At 39.5% G+C, this 19,541-nt stretch overlaps 1 protein-coding gene across 2 annotated transcripts in view; it reads right to left on the bottom strand.

Annotated features, from left to right (window-relative positions):
* LOC132845556 (RNA-binding Raly-like protein) overlaps positions 1-19,541 on the bottom strand; it is a 189,497-nt gene that overhangs the window by 32,466 nt on the left and 137,490 nt on the right. The window lies entirely within an intron of this gene.

The raw sequence follows: 19,541 nt of genomic DNA, 5'->3' as shown, positions 1-19,541 counted from the left end.
ATATGAACAGGCCTTCTTTTTATCTTTGTGGCTTCATCTGGGTTTTCTGGTGTCTTCCTTAAACATCCCTGAAATGTGCCAAGAGGCTGATTGGTTAATTAGCCCCAAGTGTAAATGTGTGTGTGTGCGTGTGTGTGTGTGTGTGTGTGTGTGTGTGTGCGTGTGCGTGCGTGTGTGTGTATGTGTTCATGGTGCTCTGTGCTGTACTCCCATTCGGTGTGTGTTCAGGGTATATGCCCAGTGTTCCAGGGATGAGGCTCCTGATCCACTACATCCCTGACCATAATAAAGCCGTTCTAGTAATATTTTTGCATGCAAATACAAATGTGGGAGCTACTGCTGTGATCAGTTGTATGTTTGCTAAAGTTTACAAGGTCAAAGTGAGTAAAAACCTTATAAGATTATTATCACAGAGATCTGTAAATATAAATAGCTTATTTTGCATTCACTGATTGGTGTATTGCTAAGTAGACATGGAAAAAGAGGATATGTAGTAATTTTGATATGAATTGCGCTTTTGGCATCTCTTTGGGGTTGGATGACTTTCTTTTGACCAGAATTAAGAGTGAAAGCCAAGTGAGTAATATTCAGTAGCACTTTGTAGAATAAGTGAATTAATTTACTCTAAATCATGCAGCTTCCTGGAAGCTTAGCTTAAAAACTATGAAATGTGTAGACATTTTTTTTCCTGGGCTGCACCGGAGGTTTTTTACTGATGAATCTATACAGTACAAAAACTGTGAGGTAAATGATTTCCCATAATGATGAACCACTAATTAAATTAATTGGAGTTAAAGCTCCAGCTCAAGGTTCAAGCCATGTTTTTGCACAACTTGGGATATTGGTGTCTCACTTTGCAGAAGCACTTCAACAACGGATGCTTATTTCTAATAAACTGAGACCGTGTCCATACAAATACAGAAACACTTAAAGTGTTTTTTTTTCACTTTTGGCCTTCGGGCTACCAAAAAAGTGCAATTGTAGCTGCAAAAACCTTTTAAAGTCAGCCAAACAATCTGCTGATTATGATGTGATCCAAGCTCCATCACATCCAACATATCGTCGCTGTCGGGCGGAAACCTCGTATGTCCAAATTTTGTCAATTTCATATTTTTTCACATATCGATGCTATTGGTCAGTCCCCACGTGGGTCTGTTATTTTTACAAGTTATTAACCAATCTAAAGTCTTGAAAATATCTTGAGCACAAATCTCATAACTCCATTGGACACTTCACCTGTCCACCTATTCCTCACTCTGCGGGAGAGATTCGCGGCATATTTCTCCTCAAGAAGAGTCACAACGAATCAACACGTCTTCTGAGGTAAATGTCTTCAAAACACTGGGCTCAAAGAAAAAAAAATCTTGACCCCCGCTAGTTCTGGTGCTCGTCTGAGGACAGGAAGACAATCCACTGCAACGCGGACTAAACCCTGTGCATTGCAGATAAGGTACGGCGTTTTTTTACATTTCCTGAAAAATAACGGTTTTGGAGATACGAGGATTCCGCCTGACAGCGACGATATACTTTATTATTGCTATACACAATGTAAACTGAGATTTCTTCATACATTTGTCATATACCAAATAGTGGTGGACACCATAGCAGAAAATCCATAAAATACCCCTCCCTCCATTCATCCATCCATTCATCCATCCATCCATCCATCCATCCATCCTCTATACTCTCTGTCCTACTGGGTTATGGGGAATATGGAGCTTACCCCAGGAGACTCACTGCACAAGGCAGGGTAAACCCTTGAATGGATGCCAGTCTATTGCAGAGCACAATCACACACCAACTCACACAACCATTCACAGACTACGAACAGTTTAGAGATGTCATTCAGTCTACAATGCATGTCTTTGGACAGGGAAAGGAAACCAGAGTGCCTGGTGGAAACCCTAGAGGCATGAGGAGAGCCTGCAAACTACACACTCATATGGAAAGGACTGGAATCGAACCCCCAAACCTTAAGGTGTGAGGTAGAAGATAGGCATATACAGTACATTGCAGTGTGAAATCCATAACTTCCCATAACATTCAAATCTGAAGAACTGACTTCATCAAGCCGCTGTTGAATCATTGTATCATTATATATGAGAGCATTATCATCATTATCATAAGGGAACTTTATCAGGATGGAGTGTTTACACCATTGGGTGCACCTTGTCCTGAAAAATTGCCTCATTATTTTAAACTGAAGAATTCAGCAAAGCTATTAACGGTTCTAACGACTTCCACAAGATAGTTGTACAAAACATTACAGACCGCCAACTGTACTTGATTGTTGATAGCAAACATTGTGGGTTAAAAGCATCCAATCCTTTGTCAAACATACTTCAAATACGAGCAGGTGGTGACTCATCAGACTCATCATGCTTCTTTCTCAGCTTCCAGTTTTTGTTCTTCTCTGTACATTGACATTTGATATAAAGGGTTTCCAAGGGTTTTGTGTGTGTGTGTGTGTGTCATTCAATTCTATTATTATTTTAATGCCTGTACTTTAAAGGCATTTAGTGGCTATTATGTAAAGTGTCCATCTGTCTATGTTATAGAGCACGAATTGTGACAGCTGTTTTTCCTCGTTGCTTTGTCCATGTTTCACATCCACTGCCATTACGATGGAGGCTGTTTCCATTGAAACATTAAATAATTGTCCAGATGTATATTAAACTCCTTTACTTTCCTCAATCTCACATATCAAAGTGCTAAGTGTCAAACTGATGCATGCAGTTAATTTCCAATCACCATGACACAACTCATCTGTGCAGATGTGTAAATGTCATTGAATTTCTTTATTTTAAGGTATTTTCATGTGGTGTTTCTGTTATCTTGTCCACTCCTTGTACTTTGTATTTCAAAATATATACCTGATTTTTTCATGCTTAATAATGCATGCTTAGTAACGCTAGCCGAGTTTGCTGGAAAGGTTCACAGGACATCTGGTTGAGACTAGAGATGTATCACCTGACAATACAACAACATGGTGATCCCAGACAATACAACAAAATGGGTAAGTAGGTTTTAGCAGGAACAAGTGTGCCGGCAGATATAAAGCTCTGGAGCCCAAAAAGGTTTTGTTCATTATTATGAATTCATAGTGATACTCAATATATTTATAGCATTTATTCGCTCAATCTTAGTTGGCAACTAAATTTATTAGAAAATATTAGAAGCAGTAAAAAAATTAATTAAAAAATGTAAAAAATAATTGTCTGAACAGAATAAAAAAGTAGCCACATTTTTAGTTGAGAAAATCTCACATGCCAAAGTGCTAATTGTCAGACGGTCACACAAATATAATTCACTGCAAAATTGTTAAAATTGGGATTAAGATAAAATTTTACATAAAATATTTAATTTAATAATTAAAACCAATTAAACAATATAATAAATAAACATTATTAGAAAAAATATATATAATATAATATATTTATATAAACTTTTTAACCTAAATACATTTTAGCCTAATTTTAAACTACGAATGAATGAATGAATGAATGAATGGATGGATGGATGGATGGATGGATGGATAGATGCTGTAAACTTATCACCAGCAAATACCCCCCCCCCCCATCCATTACATGCACCTGCATGAGTGTAAATCCTACCTTATTTTTTGCATTGTCTGGGATCTCACACCTCTAGTGTCAACCAGATGTCCTGTGAAGCTTTCCAGCAAGCTCAGCCTGTTCTACAAGCTGTAGCATTTACAGACTGTTCATGACTATTGAAATATGTTACAAAAAATAAAAATTGTGTTATCTATTGCAAGAATAATTGCAATGAAATGCTGCAAAAATGCTCTCCTCTCCAGACACAGAATTATGTAATGGTTTTTTACTAGCTTTACATCCACACTCACTGCTCTTAGTGCTCCTTTTTATAGCTAAATCATTGTAACAGGGCATTTAATAACCAATTTCTATTTCAACCGCAGACATTTTACATCAATTTTCAGACAGTCTGGACTAAGAGGCATATTAATTCACAGAACAAGACCTAAAAGTATCTTTCACCTTAAACGGGTACTTTATACTTACTTGCTTTGAATAATTTAAACAATTTTTGAAAACGTATTCAGCAGTGTTTTATTTTCTAAAGCAAAAGTCTGTGTGTGAAATGGAATACATATGGAGATACTCTGGCACAGACTTTGTTTACTCACACACTATAGCTGCAATGAACAGCTGGGACTATTACAAAGATTTAGCATCAGTCCAGACTGTTAGAATTGATGACTAGTTTGTATTATCTCTAAAATGTCAGCCATTTCAGAAAAAGCTAGAATGCACACACTAACAATTAATGCTGTGATTTTCGGAGTGTGAATGTAGCCGTAGTTGATGAGTGTGTTAGCAAAGTTAGTATACAGTAACTAATTATATATAGGTTTAGCAGCCCTGTGTTCTCTGTCAGGCTTTAAATAACAACAGATGCAATAAAACACATGACACATGATGCTAGCATCAGTACATTTAGCACTATGGCAAATGGTTCATTGTCTGTGTTTTAGAGCTATTATATTCAGATGGCCAGTGTTTTGAATTCCATGTTTAATTTCTTTCTTGCTTTTTACTGGATAAATTAACCGTAACTTCTCGCAGGTTTCTCCTGTTTATAGGAGATTATGGAAAGTAAAATGGACCACTTGGCCTTGCTGGGATGATCTTTACTTCTAGAATAAAAATTTATATATATTTTATACAATTATTTAATTATATATATTTTTATATATAGATTTTACTGGATGTAGAATGAAAACAAATAAATGAAAAGAGAGCTTACCATTTCAGCCCTTTATTTCCTGTTGTTTACAGTACATGTCTTTAACAACATAGAACATAGCATATACAGCATAACATATTTTTATCAAAACAAGCCATTTTTAGTTGAGCAAATGTATTGGAACGAGGGACTGATAGGTGTTTTCTGTCAGAGTGATTATTTAAACAATTCAGTTCAAAAAATAAAAATAAATCGCTTTGAACATCTTCTCTAAACCTTCAGTTTCATCTTTGTAGACTGCATTTGCTGTTAAAAATGACAAGCCATCATGTAGATCAGAGAGCTGTCTGTGGGAGAATTCAAGCATTTTGAACCTGAGAAAAAAGACAAAATCAACCAAAGGCACTGCACAAACACTGAGCGTAGTCAATAAAACTGTTTGTTTTGTTCCTGGAAAAGAAAGAAGCCACTGGTGTATTGAACAACAGACACCAAGCAGGATGGCCACAGAAACAGCACCTGCTAATGACAGAGATTAGAGGAGAGTTCTGAAGAAAAACTCAGCACAACAGTCGACGACATCTCCAACAACCTCCACAGGACATGGGTGAAGTTAAAACAATGCACCGTCAGAAGAAGACTACAGGAGCAGAAATATTGTGGCCATACGAAAGGATGCAAACTAGTCATCAGCAGTAAGAATGGTAGGATTGGAGTTTACAAAATAATACAGAGATGAATCGCAAAAGTTTTTAAACTGAGATTAATCTCTACCGAAATGATGGGAAGGATAAAGTGGAGTTAGTGTCATGGCTTGGGTTTGCATGACTGCTTCAGGAACATGCTCACTAAACTTTAGCAGAAGTTTACAGGAACATTTTACCTGGGAATTTACTGACAAATGCATCCAAGTTAATTTGGAAGAACTAATAAGACATCAATTCAAAACACACTGCCAACTCAACACAAGGACTTTATCAGGGGGGTAAAAAGTTGAACGTTTTTAGACCGGCCAAGTCAATCACCAGACCTTATACACCAACTGAGCAAAATTTCACCTCCTGAGACCGACAAGAGAAATCCTGAATCAACAACAACTGATCGAAGCAGCAGTCCGGACGCATGACAGGCTTCATACAATTATTATTAAGTGTTATTTACTTGACTTTTCTGTTTCTATGCTTTTTGTGCTCTAATGTTTTATGTTTTATGATAATTAACACATATAGATGTAAATACCAGGTAATAAAAGTCTAAAATCCTAAACTATCAACACAACTCGCAATGTGTTTGTTGTATAACTCAAACAAAGGCCTTGTCATTCCAATAGTTTTGGAAGGGACTGTATACTAAATCAACTAAAAAGAATATGGGGTTAATGACATATTCCATTTTGAGAATTCTAATAGCACAAGTAGTAATAGTACTTTCACTATAGTGTTAAATATGATATTTCTTACTATCAAACATTATTTGCCATTGGAAAAGGGCTGTTGTGTAAGACTGCCCCCTTGTGGACAAAGCTGAACAGTACAGACACCAATCCAAGAACAGTTTTTATGTAAGCAAACTGCTCATCATCCCTAAAAGCTTTTATAAAAACCTAGATAGATACAAGCGCCATTCAAGACAAAGTGATATGAACATTAAAAAGCATGATTCATCCAGACCTTCTGCAAATAACACACTCAGCAATGCACTTAAGCATGGCCAGTGGTATCACGCTGTTTCATTACCTTTATTGATTTGCTAACAGCAGGCTGTCTGGATGCAGTCATCAGGAATCACTTGTTTTAATCAATATAAAGATGGTAGGTGGAAGAATGTTTCAAATGTATTGTAAATGTATTGCTGAAGACTTAGTGCGAATACGGGTGAAGTAAAAAGACAGGTCTCCAGTTATTATTCTATAACATTACCATTTCAATTAAGTTCAGTTCAATTCGAATGGATTTGTATTTTGCTTTTAACAATAGGTATTGCCATGAAGCAGCCTGACAGAAAATATGGATTTGGTTCTGGATCAATGAGCAAACCAAACACCCTGAAATGACCTGAAGAAAATAACCCTAAAGAGAATAGTCAAACTACACAGACATTACATATACACTATACTCTTACATAGCAGCTGATAAGTACACATTTGCAGGTACAAATATTTAGGTAAGGTCATGCACATCATCCACATGTGCAGTGGTGGCTCAACTGGGGCAGTGGTGGCTCAACTGGTTAAGGCTCTGGGTTGTTGATCGGAGGATCGGGGTTCAAGGCCCAGCACAGCCAAGCTGCCACTGCTGGGCCCTTGAGCAAGGCCCTCAACCCTCCCTGCTCCAGGGGCGCTGTATCATAGCTGCCCCTGCACTCTGACCCCAACCTCCTCAGTTGGGGTATGTGAAAAAAATAATTCCACTGTACTGTAATGTATATGTGGTGATAATAAAGGCTTCTATGTCCTCTTCTTTATCTTCTATACTCGCTTAATCTGGAGCCTGTGATCTTCAGTGCTTACACAAAGTGATTTGAAAAATGAACATAGCTTGTAGATTTTTTTTTTGTCTTACCCTCCTTGTAGTCATGCACACACACACACATGCACATGCACACAGACACACACTATCATTTGCACACTCAAGGGCAGCAGAGTGCAATGGAAAAACATTCTAAAAATATTCACATTTTTGCAGAATGCTATTCAAATAGTCATTAGAGTCTGACTAATCTAATTCAACAGCAGCTCCATCGCTCCCTCACACTTACTCACCCACACACCCAGCAGTAATACAGATGGACCCCCCCTCCTTCCCTAAAACACACACTGCATGGCTCCAAATAATAATGGGACTTCAAATGGCAAAAGCATGGCCCATGCAATCCTATTTTGAGAGGCGGAGACTTTTTCCTCTACTCATCTGTTGAGGAAGAAAATTGCCTTCAGCTCTTCTCTCAAAACACCCCCCTACTATTAGATCTTCACCCCCACCAAGACGTGCTTTCATCAAGTAATATGAGTCATAATGAAGAGACTATTATCCTCGAGTGCTCAGTGTGGGTGTGATGATATCCGGCGTTATGGCAGCGGGACTGTGATCAATACAGCATGGCTGATGGATGGCATAGAGTGGCACTGAGACTGGCAGCCTCTTGTCTGTTTGATGAGACTGAAGTTAGGCTTGTAATATTCTGTAATAAAAATAACTAAAAGGAAATAAATGCCGCATTAAGGGGTCTGCATGTAGGTATCACATATAACATAATAGTTTTATTAACAGATTAGGAGACTCGTAGGAGGATTACGGTTACTCTGTATGGAATGTACAGATTAATGCTGTTTACTAATGGACTACTGCAGAGTTCACAATCAGGTTTGGATGACAGAGAAAGCTCAGTATGTCACTTGTGGTGTATTAATCACACCATCTATCCATCTTCATGTATAGATGATGCATCATGCTTAATTACACCTAATTACAAGAAGAGTGCAAACATAATGCAGCAGCGAGTTAACCGAATACGAATACATTGTTCGGATTGAACACATAATGTATTTTCAAATACAGATACAAATAGTAGGACTACTTTTCATTTGGTTTCTTTCCGAAAACATATTCACATTGCATCTGATTAGAGGTGTGCATTAGGACTGGGATCCTGCAGGACAGAAGAGAAGATCGTGCCAGCGAGAGGTTTTTAATTCATTCAAGTGATCAAAAGCTTATGGGACAAAGCAAGACAACATAAATTAACATGAACGTGAATAATGCATGGAGAAGGTTCATTCTATAAATGATACCTTAGCAATCAATAATAGCTTGAAAGTGGTCACATTTATGTAACTTATTTTTCAAATTTATATTTCTCCTAAAGCTAGAATAAACCAAATCTAAGATAATCAAGTCTATTTCTAGGCACATTTCAGTATTATTAAGCTACATATTTTCTTATTTCATTGTCCGATACATAGGTTTGCTTCTTTCTAGATATAAATCGCTAAAATTAGCACAGTACTCAAGAGAAGAAGAAAAGGTGGAGCTGAAAATAAGCACAGAATTAGGCTAATTTTCTTGCAAGCTTATAAAAATAAATACTAGATTATTTTGAGTAGATTTGACTAGATAAGACATTTTAACTTGCTTAAATGTCATTTTGTGCGTGCGTGAGTGAATGAGAGTGTGTGTGTGTGTGCCCTGCGATGGGTTGGCACTCCGTCCAGGGTGTATCCTGCCTTGATGCCCGATGACGCCTGAGATAGGCACAGGCTCCCTGTGACCCGAGGTAGTTCGGATAAGCGGTAGAAAATGAGTGAGTGAGAGTGAGTAAATGTCATTTTGTGCAATTTGGATGTTTAGATTGGTTTACTACATATTTTTAGATCTATGTTTTGGGAAATAGAAAATAGCCTGATCAAGTAAAGCAGAAATTATACAGAGAAAAAAAGCTGTCTTGTGAACATCTCTAATTAAAAACAAAGGTGGGGCGACAACATGAACAACAACAACAGTAGAGATTAGATCACCCAGATTAGGCCATGCCCACTTTTATATCTGAATACTGATACAAATATTTAAACAAATACAGATAATAACATTCTGTTATATCCTTAGAAGTGCATAATGTAGAACCGAACCTGATCACATGGTGCACAAATTATAAATGGAATAAATGTGCATGCCTGTACCAGGGGTGAAAAGCAATAAAGAAATGCAGGGAAAGAATCAAGATTGAAAGAAAGAGTTGGTGATTCAAAGAAGAAAAAAGAAAAAAACTCCTGATAATAGCACAGGCAGAGAAACATTCACACAAAAGACATGCAATAAAAGCTCGTTCCACCCGGCTGAGCTTAGCAGGCCCTCGGTCCTAATGCATTTCAGGCCTGCATGAGTCACATGCTGAGGCGATGCGTGTCAGAACTAATGGAGAGCGGCTCGGAGGTCAGCTCAAAGAATGCAGCAGGTGTTTGTCCTGGCAGGTGAAAGCTGGCTCCTGTCTCTTGATGGAAACCTCCACAGAACTGCTCCAGGTCAGCAAGGCCTGAGTGGACTAATTGAAAAAGATGTCGTAAATACGAGTGCAGGCACAGATGGTCTACCCCTGAACGTCTTCTCAATGCATGGAGAAAAGGTGATGCTTAGGACGGGAGGGATTCGCTTTCAAGAATGCTCTGAAAGACCGCTCCAAGAAGAAAATAAAGTTTTAATCTAGACAGATGTTTTAATAAATATTGTTCAGTGAAGTCTTTCTACGTGTTCAAAAACATCACAGCAAACACTGTCAAATTCTGATTAGACCAATTATGTAGTATATTGCCGTACTTGTTATACATTTTGTGTATATACTGTAGTTACTATCAGAAATAACAGAATAACAAACTGTAAATTTTTTTTTATTATTTTGACATCGTATGATCAAGGATACGTCTTTTGTGCTTTCAATGTATTCATTTACATGTTACAATTTGATTATACTTAAGGTACCTTTAAAGCTTTACTGTGCTTTGGAAGCAAATTAAATGTACACACAAACTGTGTAAAGGTAAAGCAGGGCTGTACAAACCTTTTTTTTTAAGGAAGCCAGTCACAAAATACTATTTATAAATTATGCAAAACACTGAAATTTGACATTTCTCTGCCCTCTGATTTGGTAAATATTTTTTTGTAATGCTCATAATTTGATTTATAATATTAGATTGCTTAATTACCATAAGTCTCCTGACTTGATGAAGCTTGGTGAAAAAGTATTTTTATTCCTAGTTCTTTTGAAACTGCCCCCTTACCGTTAACTTTGTTAACTTTTTCTCTGTACCCATGACTAAATATCATTTAGAAAATTAATTTTGTTTATTTTGTCGAAATAAACGTTCACTTAGTCTGCTTTTAAAAATAACAGGTAAAAAAGAAAATAATGCCAAAGGTTGGCCATCAAGTGACCTATCATATTGTAAAAGAAAAAAACCATGGGCCAATAAGGGGGAAGTCGTGGCCTAATGGTTAGAGAGTTTGACTCCTAACCCTAAGGTTGTGGGTTCAAGTCTCAGGCCGGCAACACCACGACTGAGGTGCCTTTGAGCAAGGCACCGAACCCCCCCAACTGCTCCCCGGGCGCCGCAGCATAAATAGCTGCCCACTGCTCCTGGTGTGTGTTCATGGTGTGTGTGTTTTCACTTCTGTGTGTGTGCACTTTGGATGAGTATGAGTCACCATACTTAGCTGTATGTCACTTTCACTTTCTTTCACTTTCACTTTAATAAACATCGGTCTTCGTGCCGGCTTTAGATAGTCCTGTATTAAAGGTACAAAAGATATACCCTGATATATGATGATGACACTGCCTCATTAAGAAGGAAACACGTAGTCATATGCTGTTATTTTAGAGAATAATGAATATTATGGACATAATTGTGCTGTTCCAAGTGTCATTAAGCTTTAAGTCTCTTAATTCTCACGTCATCTCATCACTCTCATATCCGAATCATATTCTAAAATGGTGTCCTAAAATAACTGATGAGTTAAAATTAATGTCAATTTGACAATGAGTGGAAATGTAACTGGCCGCTCAATACAGCTATTAGAACCACAACATGTGGAAAGTTAGCAAGGTAAAGCTAATAGCGATCTGGATAGAAAGGACAATATCCTGTATTTTAACATCTTTCCTCACTTTACTGTCTAAAAATAAATACAGCCTTTATTAACACAATTTATTAGTTATGTTAGCTAGGAACCTAGCAACGAATGAGAACTTAAACTCTCCAGCAGTAGCTATAGTGCAAGTTAGATTTCCTAGCAAGCTAGCTAATAATAAACTCGCTCGTTATCACACAAGCTATCCTATTGGTACAAACTAAATCAGATCCCAAACAATAAGCACTTTTATTGTGAATAACTATTGTCAAGCACCTTTATGGTGCAAATAGCTTCTCTTTTTGAATTTATTGCATTAGGCTGTATGAGTTTGGTTGTCATGGTGATGGAGCTGGTAGTATTGCGAGCTTCCGGTTTGTTCAGCTTACTGTGTATGTCGAGTTCTGCACGTTGTCCCTGTATCTAAATGGCTTTGTTCCAGATTCTATTTTTCTTCTAAACTAGTTGGTGTACTGGCTTTTGGTACACTGTCTCTCGTTGTGAACGGATGTATGGATGATGCCCTGCAATGGTCTAGTGTCTGATCTAAAGTTGTATCCCCACTGAAGATTACTTCCTGGAGTAGACTCCAAATCCACAGTAACCCTGACTCTGTTAATGTGGATGAAGCCATGAATTAAAAAAACTGTTTGAGGAAAGATAGTCCTTCAGGTCACAGACAAAAGTACAGTATCACCAACAACCACAGGATGGCACTCAAAGCAAAGGTAAAATAATCTGCTGTTTCTTGAGCCGCACATTGAAGTTAATGCCACTGATCATATCAGCCAAGACATTTAGAAATAGCCACATCACAATTTCACAATGCAATTAATATTTATTACATGACTACTTTAGGTTATAACAAGAGGCCATCATCCTATTTAGAGCCTAAATTCCAGCTGACAGCAGTTTTCAAACAGCTCTGAATGCAGACGGCCTCATTTTCTCTGGGGATATGAGGTGCATAAATACAGCAGGAGCCCATTAATAACACTGTCACACAGGTGGGCAGAGAGACAAGGCAAAGCACAGATAGGATGTGTGTGTGTGTGAGAGCACTCAAGCCTCACCCACTTTGCTACTTTTCACTTTCCTAACAGAATAATGAGAAGGCTATGATGGCTCTCTGTTTACAAAGGCGAAAGTAGTCACTACTTTATGTGTGACTTTTTACTTTACAAATCGTGTGAGCTAAGCTCTATTTTCAGTGAATCATTCCTCCACTGGTGACTGTCAGCTCACTTTCACCTTTCAGCCTCCCTTCTTTTTCAAAAGGGTGGCTGGTCTCGGTGCCATATGGAGGTGAGGGAGGTTGATGGCCTGGCTGTGCCAGCTTTAGGAGGAATTCCCACACAGTCAATGTGTGAGTGAGCAGTTGCGGAGAGATGAACTGCTAATGCTCCACATTTCCTTTCATCTGCTTCTGTTGACCTTTACAGGCCCAAGAGCTGACAGGCTTACACATAACTCGGCTGTGAAATCTGCCATCACGGCTCAGCGCTTTCTCTAAACAAAGGCAAAAACTACAATGACAGCAACCATCCAAAAATGAATGAAGCAGATGTAACAATAAAGCCAAACTTAATCTAACGATTAAAGGAATCTCATCAAATTCAGCATGTTTGTACGTGCTATTGGTACAATTAAGTCTATTGTGTTCAATTTTGGTTAGATTTTACATAACACCAGTGTTCATAAAGCTGCAGCACACATACTACACACACTGACAACTGATATAAACATATACTAGCATTAAAAGATTATTCTGACAGGCATCAGCTGTCATGATGACATCTTTAGTCTTCTTTTTTTTTTTTTTGTCAAACGTTGACTGAAGTGACAGGTTTTTGGTGATACACGGTTGTGTTAGACTTTCCCAATCTGACATTAGAACATCATTATAACTGTCTTTGAATTTCAGTGTACTTCTAGTATGCAAGTGTCAAAACATACTCAGACTAATTTGGGGTATAATAAAATAGATCCCGTATAACAATATACAGTACTTGTGGCAGAGATTGCAATGGTTTCAGGAATATCAGGATATCATGGTTGGCTCCAACTCCACATCAATCCTGACTATGATGAGGTGAATACTGAAGATGAAGTAATGATTGAATCTTAGAAAAAAGCAAAATAGGCTCCTGAGTGATGCACTAGAAAAGAGTTCCTCCTAGCTGCAGGAGTTCGCAATGACCCTTGTTTTTTTCCTCTTTAAATTAAATTTTAAGAAAAGAAAAATAAATAAATAAATAAATAAATAAATAAATAAATAAATAAATAAATAAATAAACAATTATATAAATGTAAAGTTAGAAATGAGTAAAATGCCACGAAATAAGATTAATAATCTTACATTTGGTTAACTGCAATCATATAGTAGTAAATACTAGATAAATCCGATTATATTCAAGTAGATTCCAATGAAGAGCATAGATTGTCTAAGATGTCATATATTTTTTGCAATGCACCAGATATTCACTGACCTACAAAGTTCTGTCATGAATTTCATGTCATGTAAGTCAGTCTGAAAAGTTTCATAACATGATCTTATTTCAACAAAAGTCGTCGCTATGCCATTTGATGCATGTCTTATATTAACTTGATGAAAGTAGTCTGTTGCACAGCTGATACCTGTCAAAACACGCCTTTAAAAAATGCTAATATATATTCATGACAGCTGTCATAAAGGACTTGTGTAGCTCTCTACCCTAAAGTAACGTGGCACCCAATTTTTAGGGTGCTGATTTCATGGTTACTTAATTTGCAGGGTGCATATTATTGCCCTAATTAATGGCATGTAGCTGGAGCAGTGTGTAGGAGGCAACATTTTTCCGCCACAATGAGAATCAGAATGGCATGCCGAGACTTCCATGGGTCAGGGTAATTACAGCTGCCACACAGATGCAAATCATGTCCAGTTGTGTAATGCTGAATGGCGTGTTTAGCTTGCAGCAGAGGATTAAACAGGCAGCAGGGCACGTGCAGGTGATGATTAAGGCATGAATAAGAGCGTGTCGATCTGGAGAGATAAAGGTCAGGCTTTCCATCAAGGACACCTGAATCCACTCCATAAAGTTGTGTGTGCATGCGGGACTTGTGAAAAGGTCGTGCAGCATTCCTCTCCTGCGGCTTTACGTACGGTGCTGTCACTGCTCACCGATTTAGTGACCTCTCCATCAAATTTCAGAGAAAACACTGTAACTTCTATAACAAATACACCTGACCTGAGTCCATGTATTTTTGAGCAGGAGTCAGGTACCATCACCTCACCAGTGCTCAGCCTTATATGCACTGGGAAAACTGGCTTCAATGCTTTCCAGTCTGCCTTCACTTGTCTACTCAAAAGACCCAGGCATTTTTTTATTAGCCCCACATGTCTTAAGTCAAGTCAAGAAGCTTTTATTGTCATTTCAACCATATATAGCTGTTGCAGTACATAGTGAAATGAGACAACGTTTCTCCAGGATCAAGGTGCTACATAAAAACAAAGACAGGGCTAAAGACTTGTAAGTAGACTTGTAAGACTTAAAGACATACACAGAGACTTACTGTATGAACCCACAGTGCAAGCCTTATAAACAGTTCCTCGACCATCAGTGTGTGCTGGACACTGGCTGAATAGAATTATAATGAGTGCTTTATAAAAGCAGATTGGTTTGTTTCTGCTGCGTGGACACACTCCACACTGCATGAGGCTCCATTGCATGCTGTTTTTATGAGATGCTCAGAATAAATGCCAGGCGCAATCAGAGCAGCACTCAGGTCAGTGATATGGGAGATAAAGATTCAGCAGTGATAAAGAAGAGCTCAAACCTGCAGAAAGCGAGTGGAGGTTCAAGCAGATAAGCACAGGAGTTTTATTAAATTATGATGAGACCAAATCTCATTTCAACAAACTCTTCTCATCCTTACAAGAATGATTAAGGTAACAGAGGTGTAATATCATGACTGGTGGTTTAAAGGGCTCATGGCATTTAAGCGAAGGTCCACAATGATAAGACTTCATTTACATACCCCAGAGGCTGGTTGTAATGTGATGTGTATATTCTGTTACAATAAATTAAGCTGTTTTAATGGTCATCTTATTAAATGCACCACTGAAATAAAAACGTTAAATGTTAATTTGTGTTAAATACCTTAATAACAAATGTTAATGAGAATAATATGCTTCATTAATATATGACTTAAGGGCCCTAATCTCAATGTGCTTCACATGTATAAGATTAAACACATAACTGATATCTACAATATCTACAAATCGTCGTATAATTGTCAGAATTTCCCCCCCTCTCTGTATGTGGTATGGTTCTGAGTGTGATAAAAGCTACTTTCATGCCATTTTCCCATGCATTTATTTACATTGCTTGCACTTTGGTTCCTTTTCTTATCTCCGGGGTGTTATCCATATATTGTCCCCTACCTTATTTAGTTTGTCTGTTTATACCTAGCTGTTTCTTTGTCTCTTAGCAAAGGCATTAATATCTAAAACTTAGATTTTGCTAAGATTTTGTATATCGTTGTTTCTCTTGATGTTTGACCCTCACCTGTTTTCCATATATTACGATGGAACTTCGATATGATAATCATAATAACATGGCGTGTAGGCACTTGTGTCTTGCCTTTAACAACCAGATCATTGAAAGAAGATAGGATCCAAGACTACAAACGGACCGGGTCAGATATGTACACACTGTTAATATGGATTATAAAACACACATACTGAGCTGTGCAGCATCATATGTGTTTTCTGGAACACGATTTCATAATTCCATCTTAAGCATTGGCTGAGCTGTAAGTGCGCCTCCGGACTAACACAAATTTTTTGTAATGGGCTATGCTGCTTCCGGAGATCAGCAAGATATGCCAGAGTTAAACCATTAAACATAATGAGCAGGGCTTGGTAATCAATGCAGAACTTAATAGCTAGCCAGTCGTTTGAATAACACTGGTATAATGTGCTGACATTTTTCCTTTCCAGAACAGAATTGAAGCTGAGCCAACAGAGCAGCCAGCCAGCAACACGTTACAGTAGAGGTTATAAAAGCATGAATCAGTTCCATGCATTGTGTACAGTTTACATATGTCTTATGATACAAACCTTTTTTAAGTGATAATTTGAAAAACAGCCTTCGTGCTCGCACCGATGTCCTTCGTTTGTTAATATATTGGCAGCTTCTGTGTCATCTTCATCCTCAACTTCTGTAGCTAAACCTTGAATATTTAAGAAAACTAAATGAAAATGAAATATATTTTGTACAGGCAGCTTCCCCTCAGGTTTCAATATGAAATTTTAGCATTTGCTCTCTGTAATGGACAATGACATTTAGAAAAATGCCCTTTACCGGACTTTTCATTTCATAAGCTATCATTTGTGATGAGTGTGATGAGTAAAATTGCTCTAAATGTGGTTAAAAAGAGTTTTAAAAAGAGACAAAAAGACATCTTTGGCTTACAGTGCTGCCATGACTTGATTTATGCATTCATCACCTCTAACCACTTTATCCAGGTAAGGGTCATATTGGACTAACTTATTTAAGTCCGTAGCTCTGTGTCGTTCCATGTTGTCATGATTCAGCCCGGACTTTTGGCCATGTGCTATTGTTGTTGTCACGTGTCTGCCCCGCCTTCGTCTGCTCCTCCCTGTTTCATCACCTGTTCCTAATGTTGTCATTATCTTTATTGTATTTAATTGAGCCGTGTTGCTGAATGCAGCGTGGAATCATTAGTTTCATTATACCCGGTGTGGTGTCTAGTCCAGGTTAAGTGTTGTCATCTGTTTTATTTCTGTTCTCATCATGTTATTGTACCTGTCTTCATCATTTATTAAACCCCCTTTCATTTGAAGCTATCCTGCCTACGGGTCTGTCTCCTTCCAGCCCCCGGTTGTTACAGAATGATTCCGCCCAAGTCACTCAGACCCAGCAGGATGGCTTCAGCTCGGACCGGTTTTTATTGTCGTTTTCTCCTGGACTGTTCCGGCAGTTCTTCGAGCTTTTTCGGTTTTTTGGTTGATATCGCTCTGCCCTTTTTCCTGTTAGGGACGCCGCTCCAGTTTTCGGTTCCGTCCAAGGCAGACGTCGCCTCACTTCCGTCGCGGAGGATGTCACCATTCAGGGTTTTTTGCTCCTTTTTGTTTTTTGGTGCTCTGCGGCATCGCCCCGCCCTTTTTCCGGCGAAGGAAATAGTTCCGATTCCGTCCGAGGAGGGCGCCGCTTCTCTTCTCCGCGGGGGGTGCTGCAGGCCCAGGGCGATGGATTCTTCCCACCCTCCCACCCTTGGTATTCTGGTCTTCAGGACGTGAGTCTGGCTGCGGGGTGTCGGGGGTTGTGTTCGGCCCGTCAGCTCGGCTGTGGATATCGCTCTGCCCTCCAGCTCGGCTGTGACGTCATTCGGCCCTTCAGCTCGGCTGAGGATATCGCTCGGCCCTTCAGCTCGGCTGAGGATATCGCTCGGCCCTTCAGCTCGGCCCTGGAAGCCGCGTGGCTCTTCTGCTCGGCTGAGGACGTCGCTTGGCCCTTCTGCTCGGCTGAGGACGTCGCTCGGCCCTTCTGCTCGGCTGTGGACGTCGTTCGGCCCCTCTGCTCGGCTGAGGACGTCGCTCGGCCCTCGCTGCTGTGCCGCCCTGTGCCTTACTCCCCCCGCTTGCCTCGCCGTGTGCCTTACTCCCCCCATCGGCCTTCGCCGTGTTCCTCGTTCCCCCATTCGCCTTCGCCGTGTTCCTTGCTCTCCCCATCTGCCTTCGCCATGTGCCTCGCCCCCCCTCCTCGACTCTGACAGGGTTTGGCGCTTCGGGAGCCACGCCTTGGGGGGGTCTGTCATGATTCAGCCCGGACTTTTGGCCATGTGCTATTGTTGTCATGTGTCTGCCCCGCCTTCGTCTGCTCCTCCCTGTTTCATCACCTGTTCCTAATGTTGTCATTATCTTTATTGTATTTAAGTGAGCCGCGTTGCTGAATGCAGCGCGGAATCATTAGTTTCATTATACCCGGTGTGGTGTCTAGTCCAGGTTAAGTTTCATCATCTGTTTTATTTCTGTTCTCGTCATGTTATTGTACCTGTCTTCATCATTTATTAAACCCCCTTTCATTCAAAGCTATCCTGCCTACGGGTCTGTCTCCTTCCAGCCCCCGGTTGTTACACATGTAGCTCTGTTTTCTCATTTCACTATGTACTATGTCAGCTATACATAGTTGAAAATGACAATAAAAGCTTCTGGACTTCTTGACTTGACTTGGTTCCGGAGTCTATCCCGAGAAATGTGGGTGTGTGGTGGGAATACACCCTGGAAGGCACAGTACATCGCAGGGTTGCCTTATTTCAGTGAAAAACATTTTTCTTCAAATGTAACGGATAAGTTGATGGTAAATATCCATTTTGAGGAAAAACCCTTATCAAATGGTGATATATTGCAAATCTAAGATCTACAAACACAAACACAAAAGTCGTGGCCTAATGGTTAGAGAGTCTGACTCCTAACCCTAAGTTTGTGGGTTCACGTCTCGGGCCGGCCATGACTGAGGTGCGCTTGAGCAAGGCACCGAACCCCCCAACTGCTCCCCGGCGCTGCAGCATACTGAAAATGGCTGCCCAATGCTCTGGGTGTGTGTTCACGGTGTGTGTGTTCACTGCTGTGTGTGTGCACTTTTGGATGGGTTAAATGCAGAGAACGAATTCTGAGTATGGGTCACTATACTTAGCTGTATGTCATTTCACTTTCACTTTTTTCACATGTGTACTGTGATACATTGTATGAAAGAGTCAGGCCAGCCATTAAAAGATCTTATAACGTTAACAATACTGGCTATTAAGTTAGGTCTAGATTTGAGACTTCTTGTTTAAGTGGTTGCTCCTGCATGCTTGTCTCTAAAGTTAGCCAGAGAAAGTGGTTTTAGAAAAAGCACTAGATCATTCATTCATTTTCTACCACTTATCCGAACTTCTCGGGTCACGGGGAGCCTGTGCCTATCTCAGGCATCATTGGGCATCAAGGCAGTATACACCCTGGAGTGCCAACCCATTGCAGGGCACACACACTCTCATTCACTCACGCAATCACACACTACGGACAATTTTCCAGAGATGCCAATCAATCTACCATGCATGTCTTTGGACCGGGGGAGGAAACCGGAGTACCCGGAGGAAACCCCCGAGGCACGGGGAGAACATGCAAACTCCACACACAAGGCG

The sequence above is a fragment of the Tachysurus vachellii genome, chromosome 5, assembly GCF_030014155.1.
Source record: "Tachysurus vachellii isolate PV-2020 chromosome 5, HZAU_Pvac_v1, whole genome shotgun sequence".
In the NCBI taxonomy this organism is placed as follows: domain Eukaryota; kingdom Metazoa; phylum Chordata; class Actinopteri; order Siluriformes; family Bagridae; genus Tachysurus; species Tachysurus vachellii.
Note: the sequence above shows the minus strand (reverse complement) of the source record. Positions and strands in the feature narration are given on the sequence as shown.